Source organism: Marmota flaviventris, chromosome 2, assembly GCF_047511675.1.
Source record: "Marmota flaviventris isolate mMarFla1 chromosome 2, mMarFla1.hap1, whole genome shotgun sequence".
Classification (NCBI taxonomy): domain Eukaryota; kingdom Metazoa; phylum Chordata; class Mammalia; order Rodentia; family Sciuridae; genus Marmota; species Marmota flaviventris.
Window position 1 is genome coordinate 169,147,121 of NC_092499.1, and position 15,785 is coordinate 169,162,905.

General features: G+C 37.9%; 1 protein-coding gene across 13 annotated transcripts in view; it reads right to left on the bottom strand.

Annotated features, from left to right (window-relative positions):
- The window catches only part of Plcb4 (phospholipase C beta 4), a 394,666-nt gene that overhangs the window by 238,047 nt on the left and 140,834 nt on the right, over nt 1–15,785 (bottom strand). For 12 of the 13 annotated variants that reach the window (XM_027955170.3, XM_034636405.2, XM_071608749.1 and 9 more), the window contains one exon: nt 13,672–13,731. The exons of the other annotated variant lie outside the window; for it this stretch is intronic. The gene's annotated coding sequence lies outside the window, so the exon portion shown is untranslated. The remainder of the gene's footprint in view (nt 1–13,671; nt 13,732–15,785) is intronic. 13 annotated transcript variants of the gene reach the window in all.

The window sequence follows — 15,785 nt, forward strand, 5'->3', positions numbered from 1 at the left end:
CTTTTCTCCCCAAAACAGCTAACAAAAGCCTCCTAACTGGCTTTTCTGCTTCCACTCTTATCTGCAGGTGCACACTCCTAATTCATTTTCCACTGAGAGAATAATTCACTAAAATGTAAATCAGATCATGTCGATCAAAAATTCTCATTCCTCTTTACAAAAACAACAAATAGCAACAATAAACACTGCTCCTTACCTAGGTCTAAAGGGAACTCGCTGCTACCTACTTCTTTGACTTCATCTGCCTTGTACTCCCCATAAGGTTCTCACTGGGCGTTGTTTTTTGAACACACTAAGTTCATTTCTATCCCAGGACCTTTGCTCTTGCTATTCTCTCTGTATAGAAAGTTCTGGCCCTAGTTCTTAATATTCCTTTGTTTTGCATCATCTGGGTGTCAGCTTCAATGTCACATTTGTAACACAATCATGCTTGACTCCAACTCCAAATGGATCACCTACACTGCAATTGTCAGCCACAATCATATTGACCCAAGTTATTTTCTTAATGCATATTGCTACATCAAAGTATCTTGCTTTTACATTTGTTTACTTTTTTATTATCTATCTCCTCCTATTAGAAAAATATTCCTCTATAAGAACCAAAATGTGTCTTGCTTACTGTTCTCTTCCAAATGCTAAGAACCTTGCTTGGTACATTGTAGATACTTAATAATAACTATCTTTTTAATTCAATGAATAACCAATAGATATAAAATACAAAAAGTGACCATTTAGAAAACAATAATGAAAAGAGAAAAATTTGCTTAGATCAGCATCATATTTAATAATAAAACATTATAAAGTTGAAATCTGAAACTCATTTCTGGCTTATCAAAATAACACTAAAATGAGATACAGTTTCATCATTCCAAATAGACTACAATTTGGCTAAGAGTAAAACAAAATCTGCTTTCCATTTTAGCGTCACCAGTCTTTGACAGTCTAATCACTGTCTCTAGCACTCTGCAGGCATAGCTGACATCTGGGAATTAATAAGCTCTTTGATGCTTAAAGAAAAGAAGTTGTTCTTATTAAGTTACATCCAGCATTGAACCCAAATAAACATATGACAAAATATTTTTTTCTCTCAGCTTTATCTTTTAAACAATCAAAGAATGAACAGGCTAAAACAGGATTTTAGCAGTAAGTTCTACCTGACTAAAGTGGATAGTTCCAAATCATTTGAAGGAAATATTTTTCTCTTGTTCTTATTCACTTTTGTCCCCTTCAGAATTCACAAGGAATACATAAAACATTTGCCAACTTTTAACACTCTGGTTTTCATCAAAGAATAATATTTGGTGACCATTATGATCTAGAAACAATAAGCCCAGTCTTAACTCATTTTAATATGCTGATACTAACTTTACCCAGCTGTATCTGAATTCAGCTACGTAGGTTAAAAGTTTCCACATTTCTGTTAATGAATTGCCCAAATTTACCTTTAATGAAAAAGATGCTGCCTTAGTTCCATGAGCCAGGTCTACAATATGATGAGACTAAATGGTTTTCTTAACTTTTTTTTTTTTTTGGAGTGTTACTAGGGATTCAACTGAGGGGCACCCTCAATGAGCTACATTCCTAGGCCTTTTATTTAATTTAACTTTGAGACAGGGTTTTGCTCAATTGTTGAGACTGGTCTCAAACTTAAGATCCTCCTGCCTTAGCCTCTGGAGTAGCTGGGATTACAGGCATGCACCACTGTTCCTGCGTTGGTTTTCCTGCTGATTCTTCCCCATGGTTTCTAACATTGGACAGTTGAGAGACAAATTGGTGATCTCCAGCTCTAACATAGCTTCTAGAAAGCTTTAACCTTTACTCAAGTTTTTAAGTTTAATTCTACCTTTGATGATCACAAAAATTTTACCTTGCCCTAATATATTTTGAGAAACATGAGTCATTCCTCCCAAATTGCCATTCACTGAGGTTTATATTTTGTACAATAAAATGCACCCAAGTAACTAGCAGGAAAATCAAGATATTATAGACATCATAGTCTTGTCCATCAGTCCAAAAGCTATTTCAGGCCCCTCACCTTCCTCCCAAACCATACACATACACACACACACACACACACACACACACAAAATGTAAGTAGCCACTGTTGTGCTCTGTAGCTGAAAATTAAATTAGACTATTCTAGAATATTCTGTAAGTAGAAAGTGCATTTATGCTTTTATGGGGGGGTCTCTTTCATTCAGCAGAATTTTTTAATTTGTTCTAATTAGTTACACATGACAGTAGATTGCATTTTGACACATCATACATAAATGGAGTATAACTTCTCATTTTTCTGGCTATACATGATATAGAGTTACACAGGTCATGTTTTTGAGGTTTTTCCACATTGTGTCAGTAACCTGCTGCTTTTTTATTGCAAAGCTGCATCCCATTGCAGACATGTATCTTAATGTGTCCATCATCTTTCAGTGGATATATTTTCTTAGTTTTTGCCATGATAACTAAAGCTTCTAAGAATATTCATGTACAAGTATTTGAGTAGGAGTATATTTTTATTCTCTTGGAGGAAAAAAACTAGGAGAGAAATTACAGGAATCCTTCAGTAAATATATATATATATATATATATATATATATATATATATATATATATATATATATGTAAGAATCTGCCAAATGGTTTTTATAGGTTTATGTATGTACTAAAAAATAGATTTAATTTTGCTTTCCCAGGAAAATAATTTTCATATTGGAATTTTTGGTTTTTATACACCAGTGTACTTTCTCTGCCCTACAAGATGCAGATAGGTTGTTCTCTGTTCCATGGAAATTGAGTCTACAACAGGACAAAAGAAGAGCTGTTATAAACAACAATTTCATATGAAGCATTTAATTAATAAGAGGGAGGGCTCCCTAAACAGAGCCCCAGTGGGTAGTATAGATTAGCAAATCTGGTGAGCAGGAGGTAAAGCTCTCTAAGAAGGTTTATATGCACCATGTTCTCTCATATAAAGTGTTACAGTTGAATTTTCTAAATCTACTCTCTGGACACAAGCCCCAAGAGACCCCATTCTTCTGTCAGAGTTTCAGGAGGCTCAACTCCAAGAGTTAAGGGCTGGAGGTTTCCACCAGGCCACGTAAACCACAGGAGCTACAGTCTAAGGATAAAAGAAAAAAACAGCTCTCACTCAGATCTCCTCCGACTAGGCTGTCTCCCAGTGAGCTGGAGACACCAAGTCTTGCAGAAAAATAAGACATCCAGGGGTGTAAGAAATGTTTGGCTTAAACTACATATCCCAATTTTGGAATAAAGAGTGACCATCCATATATAAATGCACTCGTAATTCCTTTCTAGATCATTACTTTCTGATTTATGAGTATAGACAAAATCTGTTATGATCATAAAATATAATAGGCCCCCAAACTTTGCTTTTTTATTTACCTGAAAAGGTCTATTTCCCCACTTCTTAAACCTGGGCTGGCCTATGACTCACTTCAGGAGAATGTGGCAGAAATACTGGTATGTGCTTTGGCACTGTTGCTCTCAGTACTTTGTCACTGTTATGGGAAGGAGTCTTCCGACCCTGCCAGAAGGCAAGAGCCACATGCAGGAGAAATGAACCAGCCCAACAAAGGCAATCCTAGACCAGCCAGGCCTCAACAAACTCAAAGCTAACCAGAATCACATAAGTGAGCCCAATGGAAGTCAAAACAACTTCACAGCAAAGGCCAGTCCAAATGGCCAACCCATCAAACTATGAGCTCTTTTTTTTGTTGTTGTTGGGGGTAGTTTATTATGCAGCAAACCCTAACTCATACACTGATCAATTAGGAAAGTAATTTCTTCCCATTATCAGTCCACAGATTACCCTCTACAAATTTTCCTTATCCTCATGACTCACTTTTCTGGCTCTTCTATCTTTTTCTGTCTTTCTTTACCCTATGCTACCAGTTGGGCACTGAATTTTATTGTCTCTACTTGCAATTCAACTGTTGATGCCTTAACCCCTAGTCTCTTAAAAGCACATATATTTAAAGACAGAATCTTGAAAGAGGTGATTCAGTTAGAATAGGCTGCGAGGGTAGAAATAATCCCATCTGTTTGATGTCCTTTTAAGCAGATGACATCTAGACACATAAGAAGCATCAGGGATGTATCTACACAGGGGGAAGACCATGTGAAGACCCAGTAAGAAAGCAGCCATCTAAAAGCCAAGGAGAAAGGCCTCCAGAGAAACCACCCCTGCCAATACTCTGACTGTGGGTGTACCGCCTTCCAAACTGAGGATATGAGCCACCCAGTCTGTGCTATTTTACTATGGGAGCCCCAACCAATTTTCACTGCTTGTGGGGGAAAAAAATGTGTACTAAATTCCCAACCTTCTGCCCTGATGGTCACTCTTTATTCCCAAATTGAGATATGTATTTTAAGCCAAATATTCATCAAAAATTTTTAATCACATAAACTTCCCCCTTTGCTGTTGAAATATCTTAAAGTGTATTAAATGTATCAAAGTAAAAAAAAAAAAAAGAAAAGAAAAGAAAATCTCATCACTTTCAGGGAAGCACATGTTCAAGAAAGGGAGTTTATTTTTGTATGTGTTTAAATGAGATTTTACTGTTGCTAGTCCTTCGAAGGACTTGTTTCCTGTAAGGAATTCACTGGAAGCAGGAGACAGGAGGTTGTAGTCTATACTTTCCCTGGAAATACTAGAAAAAGACTGCCATATGGAGCAACTTTAGGAATCACCCCTTTAGTATATTTAACAATAACAATAAAAGGTTTCTATCGATTGAGCATTTACTATGTTTTCAGCACTCGGTTTTATGTAGTTATTTGCGGCAGATGGAAATTTTATCTTCACAATGATATCACATGCTCCAGCAAAGACTTGAAAACCAAGCTATTCTGACTTTAGAGGTCTGCTCCAGCTGGTACCTAAGTCAGGCCAGTGACATCTGTTGTCCCTCAGAGATCTGCTCCCTTCATTTCTCTCAGCAGTTCTTGGAGGGGGATCCAGGGTGGGCTGCACTTCCAGATAGCCCTGCCAAGTCTTTTCAGTGTAGGAAGGACTCAGGAGCTCTACCCCGTCTTCTCCAGAACTCTCCTCCCAACCTAGGCCCCTGCAGAGGAAAGCACCTCTCTTACCTGCACACAAAGAAACATCTGAGCTTCAGGAAGACCTGTACCAGCCAGCAGGGAACATTCCACATCATTGTAGATGGCCCTGGGTCTTTTGCCTTAGCCCATTTCTTGATATTCAGTTTAGTTCATCTAATCAGCTTTCCCTGCACAGCTGAGTTTTCCACTCAGTGTTCTAGGCTCACGAGTGGCTGACACATATGCACACACATACACATGCATATGCCTGTCTCTAACCATATTTTCAGGAAGGTCAGCCAAAGAACCTATGTGTTTATCACATCTTCTCATTGTCAAGACATGCAGGGGTTAAAACAGTTTTCTTCTAGTCAGTAGGAGCAATCCACTAGATGAGGACTTTGAGGACCATCTGGAAATGCTTAAAGAGTAGCTGCTGAGGATTCACAGCTAAGAGTTCTTTCCAAAAGGAAAATCCCACACGGTTCCCGCAACTCTCAAAGGAATGGACTAGAGGTCAAATACACTGGAAACAAATGTGACTCATCTCAGCAAATAATGCCAGCAAAATCACCTTACTCTGTCTCCCCACTCTTCTGATATGTTACTGATTTTGATGTCTACATCACAACTTTCTTTTACATAAGAGGGTTTTAAAAAATGATTTATGCAACTGAAGATGACAACTAATAAAGTTGAACATGTGCACCAATCAGTATGATGTCTAGTTATCTTTGCAAATATGAAGGTTGCACATTTGATCTTTTTTAAAAGGCCCCTGGAACAGGGCCGCCTGGGATTCTAATAAGCAGCTTAACCCCACTGTCTGTGCATTGTCTTTGCTTTGAATACCACTGATGTAGTTTGCATTAAGGTGTCTATGGATTGACAGGAAGAAAGAGGGGCTTCTGGATTCTAGTATGTGTAAAATAATCCCACAGGGCATATGTCTATAAACTGGGGTTGCTGCCTTCTCCCAAAGTGTAATGTCACAATAAAAAATCACTAAAGTACAAAACAATAAAAAAAAGAGAAGGTTCAGGACCCGTGAATAAGTAAAATAATAGTAAAAAAAGGAAGCTGGGGGACTCACATTTTCTGAATTCAAAACTTACCACAAAAACACAGTAATCAACAAATAGACATGTAGAACAATGGAAGAGAATTGATAGTCAAAAAATAAACCCACACATCTCTCTCTCTGGCCAATGGGTTATTGAAAAGGGTACTAAGGTCATTCAATAAGGAAAAAAGAGTCCTTCCAACAAATGGTCTTGGGGCAACTGGATATCCACAGGCAAATAAATGAATTTGGACCTCTACCTCATAGCATAGGCAAAACAGACTGATGACCTAAATTTGAGAACTACAAACATACAAGTCTTAGGAGAAAACATGGGATAAATCTTAGGGTAAATCTTTATATCCCTGGATTCTTAAATACACCAATGAAATATAAATAGATCTTAAATTGGACAATTATTGAAGAGACAAGTAAAAAAAAATACTTCATCAAAATTAAAAATTTTATGCATTGAAAGACATTTTCCAGAAAGTAAAAATTCAACCAACAAAGCAAGATAAAATATCTACAAGTCATAACTGATAAGGACCAAGTATCTAGTATATATAAAAACACCTATAACTAATTCAACAACAAAAAGGCAAACAATTGACTTGTAAAAATGCAAAGGGCAGGGCACAGTGACACATACCTATAACCTCAGCTACTTGTGAGGCTAAGGCAGAAAGATCTCAAGTTTGAGGTCAGCCTCAGAAATTTAGTGAGAACTTGTCTTGAAATAAAAAATAAAAAGTAGTGGGGAGGTAGCTCAGTGGTAGACAACCCTGGGTTCAATCTCTAGTACCGCTTCCCCCTACCAACAGGCAAAGGATGTGAATAGAACATTTCTCCAAGGAAGATGTACACATAGCCAGCAAGGAAGTGAAAACACACAAATATCATTAGTCATTAAGAATATAAATCAAAACCACAATGATGTATAATTTTACACTCACTAGGAAGGCTATAATAAAAACAACCACAGCAAAGGAAAAATGAGTGTTGGAAAGGATACAGAGAAATTGGAACTTTCATGGTTGCTCGTAGGCATCAAAAATGGTGAAGCCACTATGGAAAAGAGTTCTGTAACCCTTCAAAGAGCTAAATATAGAATTACCATATAAGCCAGGAAGTCCATTCCTAGGAAGATACAAAGAGTTGAAGACTAGGACTCAAACAAATACATGTATACACACATTCATTCCAGTACTACTCACAGTAGCCAAACAATGGAAATAGCTGAATGTCTGCCAACAGATAAACAAATACACATATACATACGTATGTCATATATATACATGAATGACGTTGTTATTCAGCTATCCAAAGGAACAATATAGTGGCACATGCTATCACATGAGAGAGCTTCTAAAACATTATTCCTCATCAAAGAAGTTACGGACTGAAGGTCACATTTTAAATGACTCTATAAAATACTTAAAATAGGTAGATCCATATAGATACAAAGCAAATTGGTAGTTGTCAGGGGCTAGGGAAAGGAAAAATGGAGATCAGTTGCTTACTGGGTATGGTTTTTGCAGGGGAAGATGGGTGATAAAAATATTTTGGAACTAGATAGGTAGTTGAATAAGATTATAGTGTACTAAATGGCACTAAATTGTTCAGTTTCAAATGGTTAATTTAAACTGAATTCACTTCCATTAAGAGAGACAGCAGGGGGAAGAAGAAGAGACAAGGCAAAGTAACCCAGGTTTTCTAGTAAGACTGAAGACCCCGAGGGTGGGGTGGGTGGCAGAAATGAGCACTAGGCAAGGCACTAATGCTGGTGGGAAGAAGGAGTGGGAATGCATGAGAAGCAAGTCGTTTGGAGATAGAGATGGTCTTCCCTACAGAAAAGGAGCAGGTCTAGGCAACCTAGAATCTCCAAAAATGTTACTCTGTAAAGTCTCAGAGGGCATCATTAGGTCAGAGAAGGGCCCCAAAGTGAGAACAGTGTGGATCCTTGAGCTTCTCAAGTCCCTGCTAGTCCCTTGCAGGCCCTTTATTCTTTTTACATTTGTAAAGGTGTGTGGGGGGGGGAGCAGAAGGCTGCAAAGAAAGAGAAAGACAAGTTAAGGAGAAATTCTGAGCATCATGAGACAGCTCTGCTGTATATCAACATGCACATGAAAGAAAACAGAAGAAACACTGGAATGAGGTTACTGAGTATTTGCAATGAGATAGTTCCTCTATGCGCCATCTCCTTGCCCAAACTTACAAATCCCAATGAATTAGGTGATATTGTGCTCATTTTAAAGATGGAGAAACCAAGGTCCCAGTCTTCAGAGTTAACATCTTCCACACTATAATGGATAGCCAGGTGACAAATTTAAATCATCAGTTTTTCAACAAACTTGTAATTTCTTAAGGAAAGCTGGGTAGAATTCTATTTTTTGTTTTTGTAGGTTCAATAAGAACCCAATATCCCCAATGCAGAATTACTGCATTTGGAATTCTCCAAATTCTAGACCACTGTATCATTATTCATGGGGTATAAAGACACTACAATCATATCAATTTCTTACAGCTTATTTTTTTTCATGATAAGCTACCTGAATCCTGGTTATAAAATCCTAAGTCTTCCAGTCATATGGGAAAGGTCAAGAGATCATGTCAGCACTGTCACCAAAAGAGCTGCTGGAGTCTTCCTCCAACTGCTCTCTTCCTGCTTTGGTGACACTTGATTCCCCCCACAGGCCAAGAAATATGGAAAGGAATGAAGCAGCTGATTTGCCAGGTGGTTGCAGCCCAAGGTCACTGGCTGGTTCCCCTCCTGGGAAAGTGTATTTTAGTCCTCAGTCCTCAGCAAACTGCATTTTCCTGCCGGAGGACAATACGAGATGCCTGTTTCTCTCTTTAAGAAAATCAGTTAAAAGCTTTTCAAATGCAACAATTTCCAATGGTTTTATCAATATTTTATAGATGTATCTCCCAGAACCTCAAAAAGTATTACAAAGCTGAATTGAATTTGCTCATTTTCCCCCCTCTCTTTTATAGAAATACAACGAACAAAAGAATCAATTCCAATTTGGGGGAGTGTTTTGGTGGGGGAGCCCCTATTTCAGGTCTGGAAAAGATTCAGGATATTCAATTTAAGATGGGAGTATACAGAGTGGGTGAGAGGACAAGAACTCCTGTCTTCAGAATAAGTCCTTACTGTCACCACCAGCCCCTGGGAAATAAAATTATAAGGACTTCACTATGATCACATCCCCAAGCAATACATGAAGACCTTAATCCAGGAAACTATAAAATACAAAAGCAACAGCTAAAATCTGAGACAATATTCTATACGAGACTGTCAGACCTTTTCCAGTTTCTCCAAACCTTGGGGGGAAACTGAAGCTGGAACAAATAATAATGCTAATACAACCTTTGAAAAGTTGAACTGAAAAACAGGACAAGCCTTAAGCATTTTCCAGAATAGAAAGCTGACATTTTGTTTTCAAACCTCACATAATCCTGCTATCATTGTTAGTTAATGCTTCTTTTCTCTAACATTTTATTTTAAAATAAATAAGTTCTGTTGTTGTTGTTTCTGGGTTTTTTGGTTTTGTTTTGTTTTGTGTTGTGTTGTTGTTGATGTTTCTGTGTTTCTGTATATACAAGCATTCAGTGGATGGGTATGACCATATCCCTTCTACCTAGATTCTAACAATCAATATTTTATTCATTTGGGGGGAGGGGGTAGCATACCGGGGACTGAACTCAGGGTCACTCAACCACTGAGTCACATCCACAGCCCTATTCTGTATTGTATTTAGAGACAGGGTCTCACTGAGTTGCTTAGTGCCTCACTTTTGCTGAGGCTGGCTCTGAACTCATGGTCCTCCTGCCTCAGTCTCCTGAGCCCCTAGAATTACAAGTGTGTGCCACCATGTCCAGCTACAATTAATATTTTATTCTACTACCTTTCTTCAATAGCTAGTCCTTTATCCATCAGTTCTTCTTCTTCTTTTTTTTAATGCATTCCACAGTAAATAAGTTTGCCGAATGGAGCCCACTTCACCAAACTCTTACATAGCTGGCATTTCAACCATTTCTCATTGAAGGTTGTGAGGTCACTAGAAAGAAAGTGAGCTGAATGCTCATTGTGTACCTAGAGTCAGGGTCTGTTATGATTTGGATAGGAATTGTCCCCTAAGAAGTAGAAGATGGTTAAAAGACATGAGAGCCAAAAAATAATAAATTTAACATGTATGCTTGGAAATACTTCTAGCAAGAATAACTATCCACTACAGAATATCCTTATTTCTTCTTACAGGACACTGAGAATATTATTCATGATGGCATTCATTTAAGGAAGGTTTTGAAATTCTAGATTTTATTTTTCTAACTTAATATATGCACAAATTCTACTTGCTGAAAATTACCTAGCTTTCTCTCCACACTGCAATTATTTTAGGACTTAGATTTTTTATAGCAGTAGCTTACTACGTCCTCAAGGGAAGAAAATGAATTTTACACAGTTTCTTAATTCACACCAAGAAATGGCCAAAGGGATGCAGAATGTGGCTCAGGAGGGAGGAAGCAAGTGAGATGGTGTGTTGTTCTGTGCACCAGACCCTCTCAGTGTCCTGCCCCACACACCCACTGGATCCCTTTTAACTGATCAACCTGGTACCCATCTCCCAGCTTTTGTAGGCTTGGCTTCCAAAAGATGGCTCTCAAAACTTCTTAAGAAGAACTCCTTTCAACCCTGGAGCTGCTTTCTGTTTGGAGAGCAGAAATGTTGGGAAGTTTATGGGCCCTCTCCTCCCTGCCCACAGCAATGACTGAGGGGGAAATAGGAAAGCCGGGTCTCAATGCCATGAACACACTCTCTGGAGCAACCATGCTGCAGACTGCCCCAGGGATCAGGGTAAGGAAGGAATTTTGCTGAAATCATTCCCCTACTTGGCTTCTTCCCTTCCCCCATTTACTAGTTCCCCTGGGAGCCCTGACTTAATAAAGTACTTGTGCCTCATCTCAGGTCTGCTTCTGGAGAGCTCAGCTCCAGACTACCAGCATGTAAGAATGTGCTCTAAGAAAATGAGAAGCCATAGATATCTGTGGTTGCTCTTGTTGTGCCAGGGGTAAAGAAGAAACATCAGTGACACTATAGAGTTTGAAAGTAACTGCAATATCCATGGCTTAATAAACCATGGTTCCTAAAGACTACTGCAGCAACTTTAAGACCTCTAGGTCTCAAATCTAGAAAAACGATAGTAACTGATAGTACAACGTATCTGTCTCTCCAGGCATGAGAGTAGACAGGCCAGGAAAGTGTGTAAAGCTCTGAAGTACAGATAAAAAGAAAGTGAAGTCAACAAGTTTTGGTGAGCTGTATACCTAATGCTTATGTTAAAACTCTGTATATAATCAATACTTAATAAGAACAATTATAAAAGCATTCACAGAGGATCGCTACACCCCAAACACGTATTAAGTAAGTTTTTCAAAAGAATAGCATGACTTTCAAACTCAAATCCTACATGAAAGAAGTTATCAGGTTGCTTTCTTTCTTTTCATCAAACTTGAAAGCAGTCTTTGGTTTGATTAGACTAATAAATTCCTCATCATCAGCAAAAGTTAGTCTGAAGCCAGCAATGCAAGGATACAGATAATTCATCCAAGAATAGTTACTTTGTTCTTTATCTAATTTTTTAAAAATTTTAGTAGTTTATTAATTAATGCTGATAATAAGCTAAGTTTAATGTGACACAAATAAGCAAGAAAAAAATACACCACTACAGGAGTTAAAAATATATTCTGAATCCCTACAGTGGATTTAAAAGGCAAGAAAAGAAAGAAAGAAAAGAAAAAATTAGAATTAGGACTACCATATTAGTCAGCGTTGCTTACTGTTGGAATCATAGGGAAATAAGGCAGACCCAGAGAAATTCAGGTTCTAGGGTCTAGATGTTTCCAGATTTAAGTATGGGAAGACATTTTTAAAATTAACAGATTTCAGTTCAATATTTTTTAAACTAATAAAATATCCAACATTTGAATGGTGCTTGAGTAGAGACTAAATTTTCTGATATTTAGGAGAGGATGGAAGGAAATACAAGGATGTATTTATTCTCTTTGGGGGAGGAGGGCAAGACTGACACAAACACCCAACATCTGTTGACCTAGAACCTGATACCATCCAAAGTTTTTGTAAAATCAAATGTACTTAATGTAAAGTAATTTTTACTTTCAACTTAAAATATTTAATAATAATAATAATAAAAACACTTCTAAGTTGTGGAGTTGTTGTTGTTCTTCCTCCTCCTCCTCCCTTTCCTTCTGCTTGAATCAAGTATTTATATTCATTAAACACATAATTCTTCATAGGAACCATTCATAATGCAGCTGATGAAAAACGGACTTATTTCAGGATACAACAACTACAAGGAAAGGGAACAGCCCAAAAAAGGAGTAAAAAGTAGATGATACGTCTATACTGATTTAAGGTCACTAAAATTCTCAGCACCCCTCAACTCTGCTTTGCCTACAAAGACAAGGCTTATGAGTCATCCTTAGAGAATAGTAAAATATAGTGCACTCTACTAAAAATAGGGAGGAACATTTGATAATAAATCTACTTTCTTGGTATTCTCATGTCATCGTTAAGCACTGATCCCTTGGAAGAAGTGTCAGGTTATGTGACTCCCTCCCTCCCCTCACAGAAAGGCCGGAAGGAAGTCAGCCACAGGCACTGGCAGAAGGTAATGGGGTGTCTGATGTGACACACAGCACACTGAAGACAAACTCACTGATGTAGAAAGCCTGGGACACTGACCTCTCCTATAGGGAGAACAGCAAAGTTGCTGATTTGCATGATCACTATAAAATGACTTCTTATCCCTCCAAGAAAGAAGGGATAAGGGATACTTTTAAAAAAAAAAAAAAAAAAACATATTGCTGCAATTAAAAAACAGCAAGATGATTATGAGGTCAGAAAAAAAAATACTCTTGTGTTGATTAGGAATCTGGTTCTAGCATAAAGCATTGGCAAGTTCCAGTAAATAAAACAAATTGACAATATAAAGATATTTCCAGTTCCCATTTGGGCATTTTATGAAAGGTTTGTGAAATAGAACATTTGGGGACCATTGGAAGAATTTACGGACATTATCCCTGCAGGTAGTTGTCCCCAGGTGAAGGATTTTAGCTGACAATGAGCTTGACTGTGAGTTTTCATGGTGGTGGAAACCTTCACAGTAAAACCCGCATAGGACCAAAGAGTCATATATGTTTTCCCTCAGAAAGAACTGTGGAGAATGAAAACCTCAAATGCACCTCTTGCTTACTAGGAACAGGCAACACTACCACAGACACCAAGTAGAATATCTAACAAAAGCTGTAGTCCTCAAGTCAGCATGGAATGAATGAACTGAAACCTAGAAAATCCTAAGAGATTCTGCTGAACACCCCACCACATCAAGGAAAACATCGTGAACAAGTTTCAAGAGGCTCCAGATGGGGCAACAGTGTGGAAGAAGAGATTCCTTTTCCAGACAGAAAGTTCTAGAACTCCACCACCAATAAATCTTCACCACTAGGTGCAGAGTACTCACCAGAGAGGTCTGGGAAGAGAGCAAATGATGTCCACTTGATCAGACTCACCACACAGTGCCCTGTAAAGCAAACAGGCACAGACGTTGAGAAAAATCAATGTCAAGGGTTTTCTGAAATCGCATGAAGAGAAATAGTCTTTGCACTTCAGATTCAAAGTCTACAATATATTTCTTAAAACTCATCAGAGAGACACATTAAAAAATTACTGACGGGCTGGGGTTGTAGCTCAGTGGTAGAGCGCTTGCCCAGCATGTGTGAGGCACTGGGTTCGATCCTGAGCACCACATGAAAAAAAAAAATTAAATTAAAAAAAAAATTTACTGACATTAGTTTTAGTCAACAAAGACATGGTCATTAAATCAGAATCATTTACTGCTTTACCCTGATCACAGTGTTCATACATCCTAGGGTGCTGATTTCCTACCCAACCTCTTATTTTAGTGAAATAATTAAGTAACAATTGAACAACAAAGCTATCTAGAATCTTCTTGAAGAAAATATAATTGTCTTTCCTGATTAATAGTAAAGTGCACTGTAATTGGAAGAATCTTTCAAATGTCCTCAGATGAACTGTAACTGGAAAAAAAAAAAGCGTTCCAAGAAGCATAGTGCTGAACAGCAAAGATTGGCAACGGAATTGCATCTTTCCAGAGAATGAGACATTGTTTTCTATGTGTGTTTCTGTACTTCTTTGCTAATCAGTGGTTTACTTCCATTCTGGAGTTGACACTAGATTTCTAGTTTGGCTCCAATTTTGATTTCAAGATCTTTCCAAGATTCAGTGGAAAAAAAAAAAAAGGTCCAGGTATCATAAGTACATCAAAGGGATAGAGAGCCCCACTGCATGTGGGAAGAAAGTACCGGCTTTAAAAACTGGCAATCAAGACCCGGGAAAATGCTGTCTGTAAAGGTTTGAATTTGGAACTTGTAAAGTGTCCGCATCTATGTATGGAAATGTCCACATCAGGGCCCCAGTCCCAGGAAGGATGGTACATCCACACAAAATAAGACTATGAGACTATTTCCAGTAAAAGAAAGAAGCAAATCTGAATCTAAATGAATGGTCATGAAACTAATTCTCCGGTCATACCATCAGTTTGTAAATAACCAAAGTAGTGTAGCAATACATGTACTAGGACTGAATTGTATTAATACAAACCTCACCACCTCTATGTGAACACACAGACATAAACATTGACATACGCACAAAGCGTATCTGGAGGAGTGACAAGAAACAAGAATATGGTGGCTGCTTCTGGGGAGCAGGTATTGAAGTGGAAAGGGAGCCTTTGGTTTTTGTTTGTTTGTTTACTTTTTTGTTGTTGTTGTTACTGAGATTGATCCCAGGGACATTTTATCACTGAGTTATATCCCCTCCCCTTTTATTTGTTATTTGGAAACAGGGTCCCATTAGATTGCTTATGGCCTCACTAAGTACCTGGTCTTGAACTTGTGATCTTCCTGCCTCAGCCTCCCAAGCCTCTAGGATTATAGGAGCAGACCATGGTGCCCGGCTGAGCCTTTTAATATTTAAGTGTTATGTAATATTTGAACATGAAGCTTTCATAATTGAAACCACAGAAAAATCCAATACACTCCAAGCCTTCTATGGAAAGAAACATTCCATTTTAAAAAGAGAAAAATGAATTAACAAATAAATATACAGCATTATGTAAACAGACTTTATTAATTTTATAAATGTTTATTATGTTCCAGACTCTAAGCACAAATTACATCTTCATAATAGCCTACAAAAAAAAAAACCATAAAATACATGTGCTCTGATTATTACTATTTTATAGAAGAGAAACCTGAGAAGAACAGGGGATATTCAAAAATCACAGCTGGCACTGAAACCCAGGCACCCTGATCCATGTTGAGTCTTTGCCCCTGTGATATGCCTCCCCCCCTGGGATTAATCATATTTCTCTATGTTACGTTTTATTTGAGACATGGTCTTGTTAAATCACCCAGGAAAGCCTTGAACTTGCAATCTTCTGCCTCTGCCTCCGAAGTAGCTGGGATTACAGGTGTATGCCACTGTGCCTGCCTTTATATTTATATTTGTATTTGTAATTATATATGAGCAAGATTGTACATGCCATGAGAACAG